This window comes from Eleutherodactylus coqui, chromosome 5, assembly GCF_035609145.1.
Source record: "Eleutherodactylus coqui strain aEleCoq1 chromosome 5, aEleCoq1.hap1, whole genome shotgun sequence".
In the NCBI taxonomy this organism is placed as follows: domain Eukaryota; kingdom Metazoa; phylum Chordata; class Amphibia; order Anura; family Eleutherodactylidae; genus Eleutherodactylus; species Eleutherodactylus coqui.
Genome location: NC_089841.1, coordinates 41,431,325 through 41,456,773, shown reverse-complemented (window position 1 = coordinate 41,456,773; position 25,449 = coordinate 41,431,325). Strand labels below are relative to the sequence as shown.

The following is a 25,449-nucleotide window of genomic DNA, read 5'->3' as shown; positions in this document are numbered from 1 at the left end:
GGGGTGGGGGGATCACTGTTACTACTAGGGCAACTATAAGGGGCATTGTTACTACTGGAGTAAATATGGGGGGCACTTTAATACTACAGGGGTCACCAATATAGGGGACACTTACTAATAGAGCCACTATGGGGGTCACAATTATTACTGTGGTCACTGTTACTACTGGGGCCACAATGAGGGTCACTATTACTACTGGGGCCACAATGAGGGTCACTATTACTACTGGGGCCACAATGAGGGTCACTATTACTACTGGGGCCACAATGAGGGTCACTATTACTACTGGGGCCACAAGGGGGGTCACTATTACTACTGGGGCCACAATGAGGGTCACTATTACTACTGGGGCCACTATGAGGGTCACTATTACTACTGGGGCCACTATGAGGGTCACTGTTACTACTGGGGCCACTATGAGGGTCACTGTTACTACTGGGGCCACTATGAGGGTCACTGTTACTACTGGGGCCACAATGAGGGTCACTGTTACTACTGGGGCCACAATGAGGGTTACTACTGGGGCCACAATGAGGGTTACTACTGGGGCCACAATGAGGGTTACTACTGGGGCCACAATGAGGGTTACTACTGGGGCCACAATGAGGGTTACTACTGGGGCCACAATGAGGGTTACTACTGGGGCCACAATGAGGGTCACTATTACTACTGTGGCCACTATGAGAGTCACTGTTACTACTGGGGCCACTATGGGGGTCACTGTTACTACTGGGGCCACTATGGGGGTCACTGTTACTACTGGGGCCACTATGAGGGTCACTGTTACTACTGGGGCCACTATGAGGGTCACTATTACTACTGGGGCCACAATGAGGGTCACTATTACTACTGTGGCCACTATGGGGGTCACTAGTACTACTGTGGCCACAATGAGGGTCACTATTACTACTGTGGCCATTATGGGGGTCACTATTACTACTGTGGCCATTATGGGGGTCACTCTTACCATACCGTCTTACAATTACAATCAGCCTTTTGAAGACAACCATAAGCCTACTGTGCCCCTTTGGTGTAAATTAGTTTGCCACCCGTGGTCTAATTGGTGAGAGCGGAGGAAGAAGCCCCACCTGCAGAGAATTGTGGTGGGCGAATGTTGCAGAATCAAAGATGGGTTTCTCCATGATGCCACTATTGACCTGTTGACTAAAGCTATCCCCCCTCGGCGCTCCCGTCTGTTCTTGGACCTGTCCGCAGTGCTATAGGGGCAAAACTGCTGACGGAATTCTTCTGACTGCGCCCTTTTGACTTTATTTGGAGCACCCCGGCTCTCCTACAAGATCCGTCATCCTCAGGCCTGTGTGTGCGAGTTGTGAGATGGTTCTGGCCACCTGTCCGTGTGCTGTCTGATACACGGACGGCCACGCATTCACATGCATGAGCATGTCCTAATTCTTGTCAGTGATACAGAACAGTACATGTGATGAGTCTTTCCCATGGACAATCTGTCTGCTAACAAAACCCCTCAGTGTTCGTAGCCCATAGGCTATAATGGGTCCATATATATTAACACGGACAGCACACGGATCCAAGTACACCGGTGTGTCAGGGGCCTAAGTGCCATATCCGGCCCTGACCCTTTCACTGAAAGCCAGTGGAGCAACACATGTGCCCCTTCACAGCCCCACATCTAGCTGCTACCCTATCACTGAAAACTGGTGAAACTATGCATGCGCCCCCTTCACAGTGCCACATCCAGTTACATGGTAAGCATTAGTAAAAACATCACACACCCAAAACACGTGCATGCCTGCCCACAGCGGTCATCAAGGCAGTTCGTTGAGTAGGATGGACCCATAGAGTCTAGACGAGAAAGGCTATAATGAATTCTGTGGATGAATTTTCCTTGTCCTAGTCTATCTTGAACACTAACCAGAGAGGACCAGAACAAGTCAATATGTCTCCACCATCCTCACAGTCCAAATTTGGTACATCTAGCATCCATTTCTGGAGGGTTTCCTCTCGTAATGAAGTAAAGTGTTGTGTTAAGTATCTGTAGAAACTAGAGAGTGGCTTCACTAAATGGGACAACTCGGCCAGGCCTTCCAAATGGGTCAAAGGGGGATGGTCCAGCTATTGGACTGGGTCCTGACAGCGTGGTACAGCTGGAAGTATCTGAGATACGAATTTACTGGTATGTTGAAAGCTAACTGTAGCTGCCATAATTTACAAAAAGGTACCCTAGCCCACAATACTCAAGAGTAATAACACCATGAACCTTCCAAAATGCAATTTCATAAAGCGCTGTAGTTGGGGCAAGTGCGAGTTACACCACAGGGGAGTATTTGGAGACCTTGTAGACTCTTCCTTAGGAAACATATGAAGAGCAAAGGATGATACCCTAAGAGTTACCATCATAGGGGCAGGCAAGAGAATCATAGAAGTAGGACCCCTCAACAGTAGCCCCTCAAACTCTGCTCGGGACCAACCACTCTGCACTCTAAGCCAACCCCCAGGTTATAGTCACTCGAGGTAAACCACCAGCCGTCACATCCTGTCTGGCCGGCTAAATTATAGTCATAGAAATAGGGAATGGAAGTGTTGTTCACCCCTCCCCCCCCCTGTTCTGGAAAGTATAGGGTTTTTACTTTAAGCCTAGGGAGGGGACCTCCCCATGGAATGCGAAGCACTATCCTACGAAGGGCATGGACATAAGCCACACTACTCTGAGATAATGTCGGAAAAGGAATATCACTAAGATAGGCCTCAAGCTGCTCATCCGAAGAGAAGAGACTAGAGGTACACAAATAGGTATTGGTAATAATGAACATCTGGCTAATCAATATGGGGTCGTCTACCAAAGCACTATCACCACCATCAACAGTTGCAGTAGAGGGCAGAATGGTGTTCTGGCTAAGTAGGTCAACAAATGACCATTTTTATCACCACGGAAAAATAAGTGGTACAAGGAGTGGAGATGGTTCTTTTTTGTATAGTCAACTAATAGCAATTTATATTCCCACCACAGCGCATTAAGAATAGATGGCGTGTCCAGAGGGATTTGCTATATAACCATATCTGCTGCAGATAGACGCCTCCCCAAATCCAGCTAAAAAACTTCTAAGGATTTCCTGTATTCAGATATAGCAGATGTAAAAGACCCTCTACGAAAAGCCTTGAAGGCCTCCCATACTGTGGACACAGAGGTGGAGCCCTCATTTACATCCCAATGCATCGCCGCCTCTTGCTCTACATAATCGTGGACCTCATGATGGACTAACCATAGTGGGCTCAGTCTCCACGGACGACGACACTCACTTAGCCCAAAATAAAGGACTGAAGCCGGGAGTGATCTGAAATACCTCTGGGCAAATGATATATTGCAGATCATCGGGAGATAGTCTGGGAAGCCAAAGCATAAATCAATACAGGAAAAGGTACCATGTGATAGTGGATGACAGGAATCAGTGATGTCATGCAGGTGCTTTAAATGCCACACCAAATAAGAAGTGGGGTAGGCAGACAAATGGGATGTGGGGCTTGCTCAAGTAAGGCGATTGTTAGGTTGTGCATCTGGGACCTGTTCTACAAGCTTCCTGGTGCACACCTTCACAGGTAGGGGTTAATTGAGCTGGCTGGGTGTGGTACTCTCTGCCAGCCAATCCCCTTTAGGCCTCCTGTCCACGGGTGTGATTCCGCCAGCGATTTACGCGTTGCTATGGAAAGCGCCGGCCCCCTGTCCACGAGCGGAGAATTATTGCGGTTCTCCGCTCACAGACAGCAATTCGCAGAATGCTGCAAATTGCCGCAATTCTTCGCGGTCACCTTATCTGTCAGATAGGCTGACCGCGGAGATCTGCCGTAGGATACCTTAACGCCCGTGGACAGGCAGCCTTACTCTGCAGCATCTAAAGACCGTCATCTCTCAGTAGTTGATGCTGGTCATTTTACTGCTTGGCTATCACTGTCTTGTGCCCACTCAGAGCTCTGTTTGCATGTTGGTCTGTTAGTGTCTCTCTGCTTCCCTAAAGACGGTTTGGACACCTGTAGTCCTTGTCTGTAGCATATGCATACCCCTCTTCCCTTCCCCTGGCAGGTGCGGCCTCCAGATGTCTTATGTCTCATTTGTGTGTCAGATGGTTGATGCCTGACACAGTTCCCTATGTCAGCATGGTGGCTGACAGTCTATCCCCCTGGTGTGAGGACACTGAGACTTGCTGTGTATTGCATCTGTATGTATGGGAGCTCTGGGTGGGGTCCTTGTTGTAAACACTATCAGTTGTATGTTTGGTATGAACAGGGACATGTTTGATATCTCTCCAGCTCCCTGATCAGGGATAGTTAGGTCCCAGGAACGAGTGCAGGCCCGCATCTATCGATGCGATCAGTCTGCCGTGTTAGGCAGGGCCCTCTCCCTCGTTTGTTATGTATTTAGGGAAAGACTTCCCATTTATTATTTGATGAGTGTTTGTAGGTTTTAAATGGACACACTTGTGTCCGTTCTGTGAAGTAGCTCTTTCATGTGCCAAGCAGACGTAACAGAGTGACTAGCCTTACTGTTTGCTGCGGACCACTATGCGGTATTTACCTGTGCTTTATCCATTTCCATGCTGCCTGACTGGCGTCCGTAGTGATAAGTCCTGTACACGCTATGTCAGTAGGGAGGGTTGCCATTTTCCCCCTCTGGACTAGTGCACTTTTCCTGGCAGGCAACTGTGACTGAGGCTGGTAGTGTAAGGCGGTATTATTGTAATTTGACACCACCGGAAGCTAGGGGTTGACAGGAGGAACTCCCCTCTCCTGATAGGGTGAAGGCACGAAGGTCCTAGCAGCACAGTGTGGTTAGATTTGTGCCTGCCCTGCAGCCTTAGGCTGAAGGTTACTTTACTTGATAAAATTACATCAATACCTGTAAATGCTGCCATGTTTACGTAATAAAGTAAGACGATCAAGCAAAGTAACTTTCGGCCTAAGGCTGCAGGGCAGGCACAAATATCCAGGCGCAGCAGCGTGTGTGCTCCATCCCACCCGTCATGTCAGCCGTGCTAACCCCTGGCCGGCGCCTCCTGCCTCCGGCCCCTCACTCCTCCGTCCGGCTCGGCGGCTGTCTACTCCGTGGCGGGAAGCCTGAGTGCTCCATGGCGGCGGCCGCCCCTCTGCTGAGTGGCGGCGGCCTCCTCTGTGATCCCTGATGCCAGCTCCCCCGGTGACAGCCAAGAAGATGGCGGCCTCCTTTTTGATTGGTGAGGGCGGCCTTTTCTGTGATGCCTGACGCTTGCTCCCCTGCTGACCGCTCAGAAGGAAAGCTGATAAATGTTACTTTGACCTCCCTGCAGGGGTTCGGCATTCTGGGCCGCCGCCAGGTAAGCCACTTGCAACTGGGGTCTATTTGTTAGTGTTTCTCTGCTTCCGAAAGATGGTTTGGACAACTGTAGTCCTTGTCTGTAGCATATGCATACTCCTCTTCCCTTCCCCGGGCAGGTGCGGCCTCCAGATGTCTTATGTCTCATTTGTGTGTCAGATGGTTGATGCCTGACACAGTTCCCTATGTCAGCATGGTAGCTGACAGTCTATCCCCCTAGTATGAGGACACTGAGACTTGCTGTGTATTGCATCTGTATGTATGTGAGCTCTGGGTAGGGTTCTTGTTGTACACACTATCTGTTGTATGTTTGGTGTGAACAGTGACATGTTTAATATGTCTGTGCTGGTTGCCAGACATGTTCCGTATGTCTAGTCCTGTTCTGTGTTCCGTGAGTCAGTACAGTGCCGTGTCCTGTGTGTCTGTTTAGTGCATCTCTCCAGCTCCCTGATCAGGGATAGTTAGGTCCCAGGAACGAGTGCAGGCCCGCATCTATCGACGCGATCAGTCTGCCGTAATAGGCAGGGCCCTCTCCCTCGTTCGTTATGTATTTAGGGAAAGACTTCCCATTTATTATTTGATGAGTGTTTGTAGGTTTTAAATGGACACACTTGCATCCGTTCTGTGGAGTGGCGCTTTCATGTGCCAAGCAGACGTAACCGAATGACTAGCCTTACTGTTTGCTGCAGACCCCTATGCGGTATTTACCTGTGCTTTATCCCTTTCCATGCTGCCTGACTGGCGTCCGCATCAGGCCCGTAGTTATAAGTCCTGTACACGCAATGTCAGTAGGGAGGGCTGCCATTTTTCCCTTCTGGACTGGTACATTTTTCCTGGCAGGCATCTGTGACTGAGGCCGGTAGTGTCAGGCGCAGTAGACCTATATTTAGGTGCATTTTTTTTTTAACTCCGTCCCATTTTTCAGCTTTGCTGTTTGTGTCAGGTCCTTTGTAATTCCTGTATACATGGGTGGTTTGGAGGAGTTACATACCTACATAGACTGGGAACTTGAGTCTGTGTCTCTATGGACAGAAACGATTAAGTGGGGTTAAATGGGAATAGCTCCCGATAGGAGACAGGTTTTTAGCTCGGTGGAGTTTCTGAATAGGATCCAAGCCGTCCAAATTGTAGAGTATTTTTGTAATTTGCCCTCGTCTATTGCCGCAAGTTCCTCCATTTGGTTTGTTATCAAGGGTTTTTAGCCACATAATCCTCGTGGGGGTGGGGGGAGGTCCTCCAAAGCCTTGGGATAACCTGTCCCGTGGCGATGTAGAAAAATCTGTTTTTTATTTTTGCAAAGGGCCCCGGGATCATGGACAACAAAGCTGCTTCTGGTGTAGGGATCACCGAGTCTCTATATACTGCATTATAAAGGTTGGTGATTTCCAGCCACAGGGGAGGGACTAGAGGGCAGGACCACCAAATGGGGATAAAGTGTCCTCTCCCGCTTGAACATCTCCAGCAGGTGTTCGGGGCCTGAGGGTTCATTCTAGCCAAACGTGTAGGGCTTCTGTACCACTGAGACAAAAAGTTATAGTTTATTTCTTGGAATTTTGATGGTACCGCTAACTATCTCTTTTTATCTCAGTCAGGGACATACTTGGAGGTAAAAGCATTTAACGAAGCGTTAAGAAATGTAACTTTACCAGAACTCAATCTGTCGTTTTCATTCCATCCATGTAAAATTGCTTTTCAGAAGAAAACTTTAACGTCATAATGAAACTTATAAAACTCTTATATTCCACAAAACGATTGTCCTCATTAGTAGAAAATGATCTACTACTCCTGAGGAATAAAGCTGAGGTAATATCCCAGTCCTTCCTGCATGCCGCGGATTCCCTGTGCTAGCCGTATGTCCTTTGCAAAGAGTGTGACTCTCTTGGCACGTCCACAGCAGTGTTGGGCATCTCCAAAGAGCCGAACGAGGAAGGCCTCAGCCCCCTCTTGTAGCGCCATTATTGCCCTCCTCTGCCAGAGAAATGGTACGCCACGGTAAAATCCATGCAGATCTCTCTCACCAGCCTGGCAAAGGGAGCTTCTTGAATTAGCAGTTCAGTTGATTTTTGGTACTTTCTAATCTCAATTAATGCTTGGGCTCCTGGGCGGCAGCGTCTTCTTCGTGGCTTGCCCTCACTGTGCCTCGTTTCCCATCTTCTTGGTGGGGATTGAGGTAAAGATTGTAAAGAAGCTGCAGGAATCCTCTGCGGCTGACTCGACTTCCTACGATTGGAACGGCTGGGAACGTTTTCTTATGATGACTGAGGGTGACTACCCACTAGTGTTTTTTTTCACTGCGAAATTCGCAGGTTTTTTTTTTCTGCAGGGGGTCTATGGGACTTGTAATGTTAAAATCGCGATCGCGATTTACTGCAAAATCGCGATTTTAGCCTTACAAGTTCCATAGCCCAAAGACCCCTGTAGAAAAAAAAAATGCGAATTTCGCAGTAAAAAAGACGCTAGTGGGTAGTCACCCTGAAAACGCTTTGCAAACACTTGCAGTTCTCCTTTGCAGAAGTGAAAAACCTCAGATGCCCGGACGTTGCTACACAGAAGAGGCAGAAACATAGAAAAAAAATCTTGTCCACGCAGGGCGGCCAATTTATCACGGCAAATCTGTGATGAGCCGGTGCTGCGGTGTGGAATTGACAGCCGCAGCATATCAATTCTTTTTTTTTTCCGTTGCGGCCTCTCTCCTCTCTATTGGGAGAGAAAGCCGCTACGGGATGGCGGTGGCCAAACCGCTCCAAAAGTAACGGTAAACTGCCACGGGTTTTGAAGCAGCGCTTATCCAGCGGAAATCTTGTGGTTTTGTTGGTGCAGTCAAACCGCGAGATTTCCGTCCTGTTGGAACCCAGCCTAATAATATTTCAGTAAACATAGAAACATTTGACTATAAATCTAAAAACAGTAAAGCAGAGAACTTTGTGAAAACCAAATTTTCTCAGTCTCAAAGCGTTAAAAAATGTAACAAAATGGATGTATGCCCGTGCGAACGAGCTCACAGGAAGCAAAGGACGTCGCATTACATAGCAAGACAGTACAGCTGGGTGACAACTACTTTGAGTTGCAGCCATATTGGATACTGTTTGCCACCCACATTTTTAACAAGAAATAAAAAGTATGAAAAAGCTGAACTGAATATTTAAAGTGGCCCTCTGGTCCAAGGACCGAATTCTGTCCCGAAACCAGAGGGCGCAGAAAGCACACCGCCCATGCCAGCACCAGCCAACCGCAGAGCAGGCACAATGCACTGAAAGTCTTAATACCAAAAATGCACTCTGGACCATTAGGTAATCTAAAGCTATTGGCGACAGCAACCATGCTGGCCAGCTGAAAACAGCAGTGGGAACATACGGACAGCCGACACAACCAACTGCAGGCCATGCACCCCCGGACCCAGATCCAGAACCTGGTCTCAAAACTGGATGGTCGCTTTAAACAGGTTAAAAGGTCTGCAATGACTTTGTTGATGGGATAAGGGAATCCCAAGGGCAGCTCTCTGCATCTTCACTTACACTAGGGTTTTGCAAATTGTCATTGCAAATAGTGTCAGGAAAGGGGCATTAAAGTCTGTTTTACTTTTCAGAATGAAACTTTAATGTGATAATGAAACTTATAAAACTCTTATATTCCATAAAACGATTGTCCTCATTGACAGAAGATTATCTTCTACTCCTCATGATTAAAGCTGAGGTGCCATGCCATTCCTTCCCGCATGCCGTGGATTCCCCGTGCTAGCTATATGTCCTTTGCAAAGAGAGTGACCCTTTGGGCACGTCCACAGCAGAGTTGGGCATATCCAAAGAGCCGCATGAGGAAGGCCTCAGCCCCCTCTTGTAGCGCCATTATTGCCTGGCTCTGCCAGAGAAATGATACGCCACGGTAAAATCCATGCTGACCTCTCTTACCAGCCTGGCAAAGGGAGCTTTTTGAATTAGCAGTTCAGTTGATTTTTGGTACTTTCGAATTTCCGTTAGTGCTCGGGCTCCCGGGCGGTAGCATCTTCTTTGTGGCAGGTTCTCGCTGTGCCTCCTTTTCTGTCTTCTTGGTGGGGATTGAGATAAAGATTGTTAAGAAGCTGCAGGAATCCTCTGCGGCCGACTCGACTTGCGATTGGAACGACTGGGAGGGTTTTCATGATGACGGAAAACGCTTTGCAAACCCTTCCAGTTCTCCTGTGCAGAAGTGAAAAACCTCAGACGCCCTGACGTTGCTACACAAAGGAGGTAGAAACAGAGGAAAAAATCTTGTCCACGCAGGGCAGCCAATTTGTCACGGCAAAGCTGTGATGAGCCGGTGCTGCGGTGCGGAATTGACAGCCACAGCATGTCAAATTTTTTTTTTCCGTTGCGGCCTCTCTCCTCTCTATGGGGAGAGAAAGCCGCTATGGGATGGCGGTGGCGAAACCGCTTCAAAACCCACAGTAAACTGCCACGGGTTTTGAAGCAGCGCTTATCCTGTGGAAATCTCACGGTTTTCCGGTGCGGCCAAACTGCGAGATTTCCGTCCTGTGGGAACCCAGCCTAATAGTATTTCAGTAAACATGGAAAGATCTGACTAAAAGATCTAAAAACAGAGACACAGAGAACTTTGTGAAAACCACGATTTCTTAGTCTCCAAACTTTTGGCTCCAACTGGTTTCTCCTATAACTGGGCCTCCTATGCCTGCTGCAGCTATAGTGGAAAACTGCAAAATAGGGAAAAAATATGACATCGTGAGTGTCCTGAGAGGTATTGTATGACATATATGGTAAAAAAATAAGTGAAAAAAAGTTATAGAACAAAAAAAAGTGCATGCCAACCTAAACCGTCACCATAGCCATTGGAGACAAGACAACTGAAACAAAATGGGGATCCCATTCCTGTAATTTGTTTTTGAAACTAGTACTTTATTGTTCAAATTATTTTTATTGCTTTTTCAGTAAACATGCTCATTACAACATTACCTCAATACTAGTTTACATTTGTAGTCTTGAACCAGATCTAGGGAAAATTCCACCAAAATCTCCTAGTTCTTGGTATGTAGTGCTGCCAAGCCTTCCACATGGGAGACTGGTTGTCCCTTCGGCAAGTCTCTACAGGAGGGAGAGCTGGCAATAATATACATGGTGCAAGACTTCAGTGATGATGGACATTTTAAAACCTAAACAGAATAATAGGAAAGATGGGGAAGGGGTATGGGGTGGAGGGGTGGGAATTACCTACAACGACTGGGAACTTGAGTCTGCGTCTCTATGGCCAGAAACGATTAAGTAAGGTTAAATGGGAATAGCTCCCGATAGGAGACAGGTTTTTAGCTCTGTGGAGTTTCTGAATAGGATCCAAGCCGTCCAAATTGTAGAGTATTTTTGTAATTTGCCCTCGTTTGTTGCCGCAAGTTCCTCCATTTGGTTTGTTATCAAGGGTTTTCAGCCACATCATCCTCGTGGGGGGGAGGTCCTCCAAAGCCTTGGGATTATCGGGCCTCATGGCGATGTAGAAAAATCTTTTTTTTGTATTTTTGCAAAGGGCCGCGGGATCAAGGTCAACAAAGCTGCTTCTGGTGTAGGGATCACTGAGTCTCTATATACTGCATTATAAAGGTTGGTGATTTCCTGCCACAGGGAAGGGACGAGAGGGCAGGACCACCAAATGGGGATAAAGTGTCCTCTCCCTCTGGAACATCTCCAGCAGGTGTTCGGGGCCTGAGGGTTCATTCTAGCCAAACGTGTAGGGCTTCTGTACCACTGAGACAAGAAATTATAGTTTGTTTCTTGGAATTTTGATGATACCGCTAACTATCTCTTTTTATCTCAGTCAGGGACATACTTGGAGGTAAAAGCATTTAACAAAGCCTTAAAAAATGTAACTTTACCAGAACTCAATCTGTCGTTTTCATTCCATCCATGTAAAATTGCTTTTCAGAAGAAAACTTTAATGTCATAATGAAACTTATAAAACTCTTATATTCCACAAAACGATTGTCCTCATTAGTAGAAAATGATCTACTACTCCTGAGGGATAAAGCTGAGGCGCTATCCCAGTCCTTCCCGCATGCCGCGGATTCCCTGTGCTAGCCGGATGTCCTTTGCAAAGAGTGTGACTCTCTTGGCACGTCCACAGCAGTGTTGGGCATCTCCAAAGAGCCGCACAAGGAAGGCCTCAGCCCCCTCTTATAGCGCCATTATTGCCATGCTCTGCCAGAGAAATGGTACGCCACTGTAAAATCCATGCAGATCTCTCTCACCAGCCTGGCAAAGGGAGCTTCTTGAATTAGCAGTTCAGTTGATTTTTGGTACTTTCTAATCTCAATTAATGCTTGGGCTCCTGGGCGGCAGCGTCTTCTTCGTGGCTTGCCCTCACTGTGCCTCGTTTCCCATCTTCTTGGTGATGTAAAAAACAGAAAAAACTTTCTTTACAGCTGCGCTACAACATTAACCCTTGAGTAGATAAGGGAATAAGCTTCTAAAAAACCAAAGTTAAATAGCAAGCAAATCTTTTTATTCCCCCAAATAACAATCAAATACAAATATATCGTTAAAAGCAACGCGTTTCTGCGTCTAGCTGACGCCTTTATCAAGCTTATAGTAATCCTCTCCTTACACACATATAAATAAATAGACAGCATACCTTAATCACCGGTCCCGATAGCGTACATCTGATTTCCTCCCCTGCACCATGCTGGACGCCGGTCTCCCGCATGTATACAGGGGGCGGGGTTCCCCACTACCCTGCTTACGTCATCTGGCAGATACTAAAGTGTACGTACGTTCCACCTTGGGTGTCCCGCTGCGTCCCACGTGATCACTCTCATGTAGGGAGCGTGGTTTCCATAACAACATCACGCTACTGCTTCAGGTCTGCCCCGTTCCTCAGTGTAGCTGGGCAGACTAGAATACATGGGGCTATAACACCGTAAATGGATCGCAGTACAATGTTAGATAAAGTTAAAACAGTATTTATATAAATAGTGTATACACATTATCCAAAGATGTATATTGTAACACTTATAACCTACTAAAAGCTTATTTGTAAAAATGAATAAATATATATATATGTGAATTTGCTATAATGTCCCCATGGATCATTAATATATACATTCTCATAAATAAAATCTATAAATACAATAATAAATAAATGGTATATAACATTATTTTTAAAAACACTAACAATCGCTAATAAAGTGCACAGATATTTTTATGAGACACCAACAATCGCTACCATCTAAAATAGTCCTCAATCCTTAATTTAAAATCTGATATACATAGTGATCTTAAGTGATTTTTTCTAAAATTTCATTTAAGCCCTTGGGATGTAGAGAATCCATCCGAAATATCCAGAACATCTCTCGCTCGCGTAGTTGAGAGAATGATCTGGAAACGATGGTTTCCAACGGCGTAACAATTAATTTAGTGGGATCTTGGTTATGTACTTCTTTAAAATGTCGTGATACGTTGTGTTTCATAAAACCCGATACTATGTTAAAACGATGTTGGTTAATTCTTGTTCTCAGGGCTCTAGTCGTACTACCAATATACTTGAGTCCGCAAGGACACTCAAGTAGGTAAATTACCCATGAAGACTCACAGTTTAAACGTTGTTTGAAATATACCGGTTTACTCTCACGCTCTACAAAAACTTATTTTCTTCTGTTCGAAATGGAAGCACAACACTTACAGCGGTTTTTTTGGCATCTAAATACACCTACATTATCCTCACTAGATTTCTCTTGAAGTCTTTTTTTATTTTTTAATTCAAAGTAACGATCCGCGCCACCATGAAGTGAATAATGAAAGTAACTCACCTGGTGCCTTGCGGGGTTCCCATAGACCATTTGATCCTAAGGGAGCAACCCGCCGGCACCTGTGATCCAGGTATGCCCGTAGTATATGAAGAGACTTCAGAGATCCTTCGGTGGGGAAGGAGAGCCGCCAGGAAAAAAGCAAACCCAAAGAGAGAAACTCCCCTCAATGGGTAAAATAAACAAGCTTCAGAGAAAAAAAGCTCTTTCCGCGCTCCTGCTGGAGCTCCTCTTTGAACCAAATAAACTGTCGTAGCAGACAGTATTAATATACATTAATCGTAGATTTATTTCCAAAATAAAATTGCATGCAAGTGGAAATCTTGCAGCAAATAGTGGTACAACGCGTTCAGACCAAACGGAGTTAGGGTATTCAATCTAAAAATCCAAAACATCTCTCTCGTCCTTAGATGTGCAAACGAGAGAGTGTGGATATGTTCTACTGGTGTTATTTTCATGTCCTTTGGATTTTTATTATGTTTCTCCAAGAAGTGGCGCGAAACGCTATGTTTAGAGTAACCCGTTAATATATTGAATCTATGTTGGTTCGCCCTTATATTTAAAGAATTGGTGGTACGTCCTATATACTGCAGTCCACATGGGCATTCGATCAAATATATAATAAATTTGGAACAGCAATTTAAAAATTGGTTGATTTTTATGTATTTCTGTTCTTTGGGGCAATACACTGATTTTCTCCCCTGTGTGATGTTATCACAACATTTACATTTTTTCTTGCCGCAGCAATAAACTCCTGTTATCATAGGTTTTTTTTACTGTTTCTTTAACAAATTTTTTGTGTGGATTAGATGGAGTTTGAGTATTATAATTCCTTCTTACAATTCCTATTCCAATATTCTTTATCCACTGGTTTAGATTTAATCAAGTTCTTCTCTTTGGAGGTTGGATTTCCCCCGTTTTTTCATGAGATCGGGAGGTACGCTTTTAATGTGCCTTCCCTTCTACAATTACGGAGTTTACGTTTAGAATCAGCGTATGTTTACGCTGGAACACCCTCTCCGTTACACAGCTATGACACCTAGATACCGCGCCAGAGCGATACGGCACGGAGGTGCGCGCCAAGCACCTGGAACTCCCACCTCCAGAAAGGTAAGACTTGCTATTTAAATGTTGCATTTCAGTTGTTTTTTATACTTGATAAAGGCGTTTATAGAACGCTGAAACGCGTTGTACCACTATTTGCTGCAAGATTTCCACTTGCATGCAATTTTATTTTGGAAATAAATCTACGATTAATGTATATTAACCCCTTAACGACCAATGACGTACCTGGTACGTCATGGAGCGTCGGGGTATGTATGAAGAGAGGTTGCAATGCAACCTCTCTTCATACAGTGCGGGCATCAGCTGTTTATAACAGCTGACATCCGCGGGCAATAGCCGCGAGCGGCCGCGCGGCCGATCGCGGCTATTAACCATTTAAATGCCGCTGTCAATTCTGACAGCGGCATTTAAATCCCCCGAACATCGTTCGGGGGTCCCGCACGGCCCCCCCGCGGTGAGATCGGGAGAGCCGTGCATGTGTCATGGCAGCCGGGGGCCTAATGAAAGGCCCCAGGGCTGCCTTAGCAGACTGCCTATCAAGCCGTCCCCGTGGGGTGGCTTCATAGGCTGCCTGTCAAAAAGCAATATGACGTAATGCTATAGCATTACGTCATACTGCAGGAGCGATCAAAGCATCGCATCTTAAAGTCCCCCAGGGGGACTTCAAAGTAAAGTAAAAAAAAAATCAATAAAGTTTTTTTTTAATTGAAAAAAAAAAAAAAATTTGTAAAAGTTTAAATCACCCCCCTTTTGCCATATCTATTATTAAAAAATCTAAATAATAAATTAAAAATATGTATTTGGTATCACCGCGTCCGTAAAAGTCCGAACTATCAAAGTACCACATAATTTTTCCCGCACGGTGAACGTCGTCCGAAAATAAAAATGAAGAACGCCAGAAATGCATTTTTTTAGTTACCCTGTCTCCCAGAAAAAACGCAATAAAAAGCGATCAAAAAGGCGTATGTATTCCAAAATGGTACTATCAGAAACTACAGGACATCCCGCAAAAAATGAAACCTTGCTCAACTACGTCGACGGAAAAATAAAAAAGTTATTGCGCACAGAAAATGACCGCAGAAAATAATTGAAAAAAATTTTATGTCTTTAAAAAAAAAGAAGAGGAGTATAGTAAAAAAAAACCTATACAAGTTTGGCATCGTAGTAATCGTACCGACCCATAGAATAAAGTTATCATGTTGTTTTTGTTGCAATTTGTGCGCCGTAGAAGCAAGACGCACTAAAAGATGGCAAAATGTCGTTTTTTTTTCATTTTACTCCACTTAGAATTTTTTAAAAGTTTTTCAGTACATTATATGGTACTTTAAATAGCACCATTGAAAAATACAACTCGTCCCGCAAAAAACAAGCCCTCATACAGCGACGTGGATGGATAAATAAAGGAGTTATGATTTTTTTAAAGGGGGGAGGAAAAAACGAAAATGGAAAAAGAAAAATGCCCGCGTCATTAAGGGGTTAATACTGTCTGCTACGACAGTTTATTTGGTTCAAAGAGGAGCTCCAGCAGGAGCGCGGAAAGAGCTTTTTTTCTCTGAAGCTTTTTTATTTTTTAAGATTTTTTTCAACGGATCTGATGGTGCTACAATATTCTGAAGGGTTCTGTTCCTTTGATAAATAATCTTGGGAACATCAGGTATTTCTTTTGACAAAAATGGGTCCTGTTTTAATAAATCCCAGTTTTTTCTCATTATCCTTTCTATTACTTTATGTTGCGTGTTAAATTTCGTCATAAATAGAAGTTTTTTATCAAAATCCTTCTTCTCCTCCTTACTATTGTTAACCACCTCCATTTTTTCCTTCAAAAAAGGGGGTCTTCGATCTGCTGAAACTTTCTTATACGCATTGTTAATTAAACATACAGGATAACCCTTCTCGATAAATCTTGTTTTAATTATTTGCGCTTGATCTTTAAAAATCTCTACTGACGAAGAGTTCCTTCTAAGACGTTTCAATTGACCATATGGGATGTTGGTCCGCCAATATTTCTTATGACAGCTGTTAAAACTTAAATAACTATTACAATCTGTCTTCTTAAAATGTGTTCTCGTTTTAATTTCCCCACTCTCAATAAAAATCACTAATCTCCGTAGGGTTCATATTGCTTGTAAATTCCAGTTGACACTCATTCTTATTTACTCCACCAATGAAAACTTCCAACTCTTCAATGTGACCGTCCCAAACCATAATAATATCATCAATAAAACGTTTAAAAAATACTATCCGGCTATCATTAAAATTCCACTTCTCAAAAACTCCCATAAATAAATTAGCATAACTAGGTGCGAAACGCATACCCATGGCCGTCCCATTCGTTTGCTGATAAAAATGACCGTTAAACGTAAAATAATTATTATTTAAAATAAAACCTATAGCATCTAATAAAAATTTCTTTTGAGACTCTGGCATCAAAGGATCATCCTCAAGGAACGACTGTATCGCTGATAAACCCTGATGGTGCTGTATATTAGAATACAAAGACGTAACGTCAAGTGTGCACCATATATATGTTTCTTTCCATGTTAATTCCTCGAGTAAGGAAAGTACATGACCAGAGTCTTTTATATGGGAGGGGAGGGAAACTACGAATTTTTGTAGATGTACATCAATATAGTGTGACAATGCACTCGTAATGGAATTTATCCCCGCTATAATGGGGCGGCCCGGGGGGTGTTCACTATCTTTATGCACCTTGGGGAGAAAATAAAAGAACGGAATTTCCGGATTCTTGATACAAATAAAATCTCTTTCTTTCTTTCCCAAACAATTATTTCTCAAGGCTTCATCCACCAAATCGAATAGTTTAATCGAGATTATATCTGTAGGATCAGACTTTAATTTTTTATAATATTTACTATCGCTTAAGATTCTATCAGATTCCCATAAGTAGTAATCCAAGTCCATAATCACTACCCCTCCCCCTTTGTCAGCCTTCTTAAAAATGATGTCATTTCTCGAAGCTAGATTCTTTAAAGTGTGAAGCTGCTCACGGGTCGTATTCTTTGGGAGATTTATATCCGAGTTACACATTTCTGAAAAGTCCTGTAGCACATTATGATAAAATATTTCTATAAAATTACCCCGACTCTCTACCAGATTAAATTTACTAATGGGTTTGAGATAGGTTGGGATAGGATCCTCTAGATGAAATGATTCATCCATTTTTTGACTACAATTCTCATCCCTTAATTTTTGCAGAGAGAAATGCCGGCATACTGTTAATTTCTTTATATATTGATTTAAATCAACGAATAGATCAAAAAGATTTGCTCTCGTTGATGGACTAAATGATAGACCTTGAGCCACAATTTCGGCTTCTTTTCTCTTCAAAATGTATTTAGAAATATTAAAAATCCCCATACTTCTTGCCTCACTTTTTTCAATTTCTAAGGTGTTTGGATTGCTCTCAATTTTTTTGATGTTTTTTTGTACCCTAGACCTCCTTCCGCCCCTTTTGCCTCGACGTCTTGAAAGTACCTTTTTCTTTGTTTCATTTGTGTCGATGGTGATAGGGGCTGATAGAACTGGAAAATCTTCTTCGACCTGACCCCGGATAATATCGTGGAGTTTGCCACCCGAGGAGTTGTGGACTCCAGAACCGGAAAAAAGGGGTTCAGTACTACAAATCCCTTTTAAAGGACTAAATTTAGATGTTTAGATGCACAAGGAAGGCCTCAGCCCCCTCTTGTAGCGCCATTATTGCCTGGCTCTGCCAGAGAAATGATACGCCGCGGTAAAATCCATGCAGACCTCCCTCACCAGCCTGGCAAAGGGAGCTTTTTGAATGAGCAGTTCAGTTGATTTTTGATACTTTCTGATTTCTGTTAGTGCTCGGGCTCCCGGGCGGTAGCATCTTCTTTGTGGCGGGTTCTTGCTGTGCCTCTTTTCTTTTCTTCTTGGTAGGGATTGAGGTAAAGATTGTTAAAAAGCTGCAGGAATCCTCTGTGACCGACTCGACCTCCTACAATTGGAACGGCTGGAAGGGTTTTTCTGTTACTGTATAACAAGACCCGTAACATTATAATTTCTGTTGACAATGCTATGTGAATACTTGTTTTTTGTGGGGTGAGTTGTAGTGTGCATTGGTGCCATTTTGGAGTACATGTATTTTTTTAAGATTGCTTTGTATTCAGTTTTTTTAATAAAGCAGAATGAACAAAAAGTAATATAAAGAGAAGTCAGCAGCAAAAACAATGGGTCAATCCACACATATATTGAATTGGTATGAATAGCATATCCATGCTATCCAAAATTGGTTTGGACCACAGCCCACAAAAATTTCCAAATAGTAAAGGGTATAGCAGCAATCCAAGATGCAAGATCTTCAAGTAGAAAAAAGACTTTATTCCTCCATAAAACACCAGTAGCAGCGACGTTTCAAACAACAGGTCTTTCTTAAGTTAGAGAAAGACCTGTTGGTCGAAACGTCGCTACTACTTGTGTTTTATGGAGGAATAAAGTCTTTTACTACTTGAAGATCTTGCATCTTGGATTGCTGCTATACCCTTTACTATTGGTAAACAAAAAGTAATTCTGATTTTGTTTATTTCAGGTTTTCTTTATCCGTGCCATTTATCATTTGGGACAAATGGCTCAAAGAGGTTTTTCCCGAGCATTAAAAAAATAAAATAAAGGTCAACACTCTAAATATTGAGTCTTTGCCTAAGGGCACCTGCACACGAGCGGAAATTCCGCAGTGGGATTTCCCATGGAATTTCCGCCGCTGGAAGCCTGCATAGGATTGCGTTAACAAACGCAATCCTATGCAGACGGCCGCATGAAATTTCGCGTGGCAAACAAACCGCAGCATGCCCTATTTCTTTGTGGAGCTCGCAGAAAAGTCACTCACCCGACGGCTCTGGGCTGCGCATGCACTGGCTGCCCGGCAAGCCGGCACATCAAACAGCCGGTGCCCCGGGGGTGGGTGATAAGCGCTGGTCCCTGCAGGTGCTCGGGTCGGGTCCCGCAGCGGGAATCCTCGCCGCTGGATCTGACCCGCCCATCTGGAGGCGGCCTAAACCTGATGCGTTTGTCAATAAAAGTTTAAAGACTTATGAAAAGCTTATAATAGTATTTCAGTAAACATGGAAAGATCTTTGTGAAAACCACAATTTCTCAGTCTCAAAACTTTTGGCTCCAACTGGTTTCCCCTATAACGGGGCCTCCTATGCCTGCAGCAGCTATAGTGGAAAACTGCAAAATAGGGGAAAAAAATATGACATCATGAGTGTCCTGAGAGGTATTGTATGACATTAGGGACATCATATATGGTAAAAAAAATATATACAAAAATAAGTGAAAAAAGTTATAGAACAAAAAAAAGTACATGCAAACCTAAACCGTCACCATGGCCATTGGAGACAAGACAACTGAAACAAAATGGGGAACCCATTCCTGTAATTTGTTTTTGCAACTAGTACTTTAATGCTAAAATAAAGAATTATAAAACTAAAAAACAGGTTGAATAATTCTTCGACTCCAGTAGTCAAGAAAAGTGTCTTTTTTTGGTTGAATTTCGGGAAGTTACTTGTTAGTACTGTTGAGCTATTTAAACTGTTCTGGTCTGTTTTTTTGCAAACAGCTAAAAGTTTGTAAATTTGGGAATGCGGGTTGAATAATTTTGATTGCAAGCATTGGTTTTAAAAATGTAAAGTTAATTAATTGGTAGCACCATGTTTTGAGAGGCAGTTAGTATATTTCACATTAATAGTCTATGTAAATGATTGGTACACTCATTGTCAGAAAAAAATCAAGCATCTAGAAGGAGTTGTTGGAATGGAATGAAACGAAGTCTGATTGTAATGTTGATAAAACCAAGTGGTTACAATATCAGAGCAAAGGGATCATTTATTGTGGAGAACTGACCCCTTGAAGAGATCCATAACCCTGTTGGGCCGCTTCAAGCATATCATTCCACATTCACTAAAACTAAGCCTCTCGATTGTGCAAACTCGTAGGTTGTTGAAGTTCTCATCCAAGATAGACACATGTTCCGCTGGCGATAAATCTGGCGATCGCGCAGGCCACAGAAGTGTGACAATGTTGAGCAGGCATTCCTGTGACCCCCCCTTGCTGTGTGCAGTCGAGCATTAGGATGCAAAAAATGCCCTTTGGAATCGGCCATGAGAGGCAACTCATGTGGCTGCAGGATGTCCTAAATATATTGCTTGAGCTGTTATTCTCCTTCATACCACTAGTAGGGGTGAGTGAATGTGGTATGGGATCACACTGGGAGGGGTGGGGAGCAGTGTGCCGCTCCACAGCAAGGCAACATTGAGGAGCTCACCCCGAGGTCTCCAGAGACGAACATGCCCATTTTCAGTGCACAAACCAAAACTGGATTCGTCACTGAAGCCAACTTGTTTCCACTCTGTAGCAGTACAGTTTTGTCTTTCACAACATCACTGCAAATAGTGGGTGGGTGTCAAAGGCAATAAACATAATGGGCGCCGTGAGACCAAATGTTCTTCAGCCAAGCACCTGGAAATGGTTCTGACAGATACGGGGGCCTGTAACAATGGTACCACCTGTCTCTGGATGATGGACAACAAACCATTGAGGCTGCTCATGCTTGTCAGATCATCCTCTATACTGGTGATCAGTCGAAGGTATCCTGAGCCCGGTCACCTTGTTTGTATGCCCTCATGCATCCACTGGTCTCAACACCTCCTAACAGTCTGGTCAGATGCTCCTCTCTACTGGTAGTCTGTAGGGGGTCCTGAGCCCGGTCACCTTGTGTGCCCTCATGCATCCACTGGTCCCAACACCTCCTAACAGTGTGGTCAGAACGTCCCAGGTGGTGGGCAATAAGTTTATACAACCATCCAACTTCTTGCAGTCCAATAATGTGTCCCACCTCAAACTCTGGGCAAAATTTCAATTGCGTAGTAGGGGCGTGTCTTCTGAAAGAATTGGTCTATACACAAGTAGCCTCTGAGAGCCTTTTTATAGGCCAATGTTAAAAGCACTTTTAACAGCTGGACATTCCTGGAGGCCACATTGAGACAGATAAGAATATGTACTACGTTCCGGCAGTGGATAATGGCCCTATATCATAATTCCACGGCTCAGATTCAAGTAAACGGATCGCTCTCCAGCCCAAATAAAGTAAGGAACAGGACGCAACAGGGATGTCCCCTTACCCCGACCTTGTACGCACTGGTGATGGAGTCACTAGCCGACGCCATTAGAGAAAACGAGGAAATAGTGGGCTACAAAACAACCAGGAGTGAGCACAAGGTGGCCCTGTTCGCTGACGAACTGTTGGTCTATACTACAAACCCCTGAGAGGCCTTACCTGCCATCTTGCAAGAGTTCGAAAGATATAGCCAGGTCAGTAATTTTAATATCAATCTGACTAAATCGGAGATCCTGAACATCACGCTCCCAGCAGAGGAAATTACAGAACTAAAGCCCATGTTCCCTCTGAGATGACGGGAGGACTGTATTAAATATTTGGGGGTGGTTTTATCTCCTGATCCGGGGAAACTATTTGATCTAAACTTTGGGCCCATCCTTCTCTCTATAATGAAAGATTTGGATAAATGGCGGTCGCTGACCCTCTCGTGGCTTGGCAGAATAAATACGCTTAAAGGGGTTCTGTCATTACAATCTGTGTTTTTTTCCCAATAAATCTGCCCTGCCGGCACAGGCTGTTGTCAACAACACATACAAAACGTTTTTTTCAGTAGTTGTACTTACCTAGGCTCCATATTTCACCTCCATGCTCTGTTTACATCTTCAGCCCCTCCTGCTAGAAGGTCAACACCCAGGTCTCCTTGCTGTGATGACCACTTCCGCCCAATTCAGGGCAGTGAATATAGCTTTGCCTACTACACCAAGCTCAGTCTACTAAAGCCTGCTAGTGCTTCTCTCTCTCTCTCTTTTCCAAGGGCTATCAGATCTTGTTTGCTATCTCACAGTAGTCACTCCACATGGCAAAAACATAAAATACATGTCTGCTTCCTTTTTCCCCTCTGACTTTCCCCATTCAATGTATTGTATGAGTGTGTGTGTATGTATATATATATATATATATATATTAGTTTATACACACACACTTATGTAATATGATATATATACACAGTCATACCTCTAGTTTTATTTGTAATCTGTCTGAAAGCAATTGGCCAAACTTGAAACCAATGTAACTCAAAGGAAATTATTTCCATAGGAATTAATGTAAATCCAATTAATTTGTTCTAGACGTTCCAAAAAACACCCCAAACCACATTTGATAGAGAATAAATATGGTTTTTAATACCAAAAACAATGATAAATGAATAAGGGCTTAGTCACACGGGCGCATCCAGGCGCCGATGCGTCCGTCTTCCTGCAGGATAAGACGGCCACACTGTAGGTGCAGAGAAAGAACACATGACCGGCTCCATTGCCGGTCATGTGTTCTTTCTTCCAGCGCGGCGGAGAGTTGTCCGTACCTGCAGTGTGGCCGTCTTCTTAATGCAGGAAGACGGATGCATCGGCGCCTGGATGCACCCATGTGACTAAGCCCTAACAAAAGACTACTGTAAAGAATAAATGAACATTTAACATGTTATTGAACATTTTATTGTGTGTTATCTTTAGTGTTACATAGGACTGCAGGTGACATCTACTACATCATCTGTCCTCAGCGTTATCAATGTTTGTTATCTGTGGTGTTATATAGGACTGCAGGTGATAACACTGTTATCTGTCCTACGTGGCCACTTACATTATACTACTGTACTGTTTTACCGGCGCCCACAGCAACGCTCGAGAAGGGTGGGGAGTGTTTCAACATGAGGAGGAGGAGACGTTGAGCAGGAGATCACATGGGCCACGTCAGGAGCGAGGCCACGTGGGCCGGCGGCCGCCAATGAAACTAGAAGCGAAATTCTGGCTTGAAAAATCAATGAAACTAGAAACCCGCTGAACTAGAAGACAATAAAACTAGAGGTTTGACTATACAGTTAGTCCCCTACTTGCGAACAGGTTTCGTTCCAGGAGCCTGTCCGCAAGTCCATTTGTTCATATGTACGAACAAATTCTTGTATGGAGCAGGATCGCGGGTGGATCCCGCTCCATACAATGTCAGGTGCCGCCTGTTCTTACAGCGGACACCCGGCGGCAGCAGTTCCAACAAACCGCGCCGCTCGTCGGAACTGTTAACACTTTAAATACAGCCTGCACCCGATGTTCAGGGATCCTGTATAGTGTCCAGCGATAAGATCGCGGGATGCTGTGTAGTTGCTAGGCAGCCGGGGGCCTTCTGAAAGGCCCCAGGGCTGCCTATGCAGAGTGCCTATCAAACACACGGCTTGATGGACGCTCTGCATAGGCAGCCCTAGTGCCCCAGCAACCGCACAGCATCCCGCGATCTGACCGGACAGGCTTGATAGAAGCCTGTCTGTTCCCTGCACAGTATGATGTGCAGAGCAGAAATATTTCTTGGGTAGTCAGGCAATTTGGAATGCCATGTAATTAATTCATTTCGCATGATACACATTACATCTTCCAAAATGTCCATGACAAATTCTTGAGAGGTGGGCTCGTAAAGATCTTTGATGACTCAAGCTCTTCTGCCTTTTGAAAATTCTATGCGATGACGTTGCACCCCTGCAGGATCGCCAGAGTTATTTGCCTGCTTCAAAACAGCCTTAGCGCGTCCAACATTTCTGTTATGGTCTAATGCAGGAAGCTGTGTTTGTGCTATCATGCCATCAATGTAAAAATGCAACCTTTTGGGCCCGTATTTCAAACACAGGTTATGGTAGACCTCCAGTTCACCTGTGTGGCAAAAATATGTTATTTGGCGGAGGTCCCTCAATAAGTTCTTATTTTCAATGATTTTCCTGAGTGAGTGCATTGCAGAAGAATCATTGATAAGCCACTTTGTTGAACTTATCTTTTCATCCGATAGCTGCGGAAGTAAGCAGGTCTTGTACTAACCATCTGTCTTCCATTCATGTATATTCTGCACATGTCTTACCTGCTCAAGATTTGGCAATTCTACAACCTCATTAGCATACAAACTAAGCAAACTGAGACAGTGTTGAGGTAAAACAAATATAAAACATGAGTTTATTTACTCTCCCGGCAAAAACTGCCTTATTGAGAGCAATCGGAGCTGATCGCTATCCCCTGCTGCGGCTGTGACAGCTGCATTAGGGAATAACTGGATGTGAAACCCCTGAATGCTGTCACATCTAGGGGTTTCACCTTGATGTCAATGGGGCCGGCGGCAACAGCTCCACTGAAAACATACAGAGCAGATTGCGATGGTACCGCACCTTTATGTGCAAATCATGTGACCACACAACAAGTGCGAATAAAAAATGCATCTGCCGCTTCGTTCACAAGTTTTTTATACTGGCGTTTTTTTCACATCTGTAAGGGAAAAAAAATAAATCGCTCCTGAGACTGAGCCCTAAATCGACACTTGGGGGTCAGGACAAGGACACGTTGACACTTGGGGGAAATAATAATGCCACACTTGCATTTGGGGGACAAGATAATGCCACCCTGACACCTAGGGGACATGGTAATGACACACTGAGACTTGGCAACTGGAAAATGGCATGCTGACATTTGGGGTACATCATAATGACACACTGACAAATGGGGGGTGGGGTAATGGCACAACAACACTCGGGACAGATTAATGGCACAACGACACTTGGGGAACAGGATAATGCATTATGACACTTGGGGAAAAGAATAATGGCACATAGACATTTGGGGAACAAGATAATGGAATGGTGACACTTGGGGGACAGAACAATGGCACGCTGACACTTGGGGGACAGGATAATGGCCAAGTGACATGCGGCGGACAGGACAGTGACATGCTAACACTTGGGGGACAGAATTATGGCACGCCAACACTTGGGGGACAGAATTATGGCACGCCGACACTTGGGGGACTGGATAATGACACGCTGATACTTGGGGGAAAGGATAATGGCACACCGACACCTGGCATGCCATTATCCTGTCCCCCGACACTATTTAAATAAATATATATAAATATCTTTACATGTGTATATTATATAGATAGATGTAGAGAGAGAAATATGTGTGTGTGCGCACACATACATATATATACATACACATACCTACATATATACATGCATACATACAAATATACATACATACAAATACATATATATACATGTAAATACATATACATACATGCATACATACACACATATATACATACATGCATACACATACACACCTATATATATATACATACATACACATATACCTACATGAACATACCTAC

General features: G+C 44.1%; 1 protein-coding gene and 1 pseudogene across 1 annotated transcript in view; both read right to left on the bottom strand.

The window, feature by feature from the left end:
* Window positions 1–25,449, bottom strand: part of LOC136629226 (zinc finger protein 84-like) — a 47,283-nt gene that overhangs the window by 7,521 nt on the left and 14,313 nt on the right. The window lies entirely within an intron of this gene.
* On the bottom strand, window positions 7,100–21,895 carry LOC136627189 (histone H3-like centromeric protein A; annotated as a pseudogene).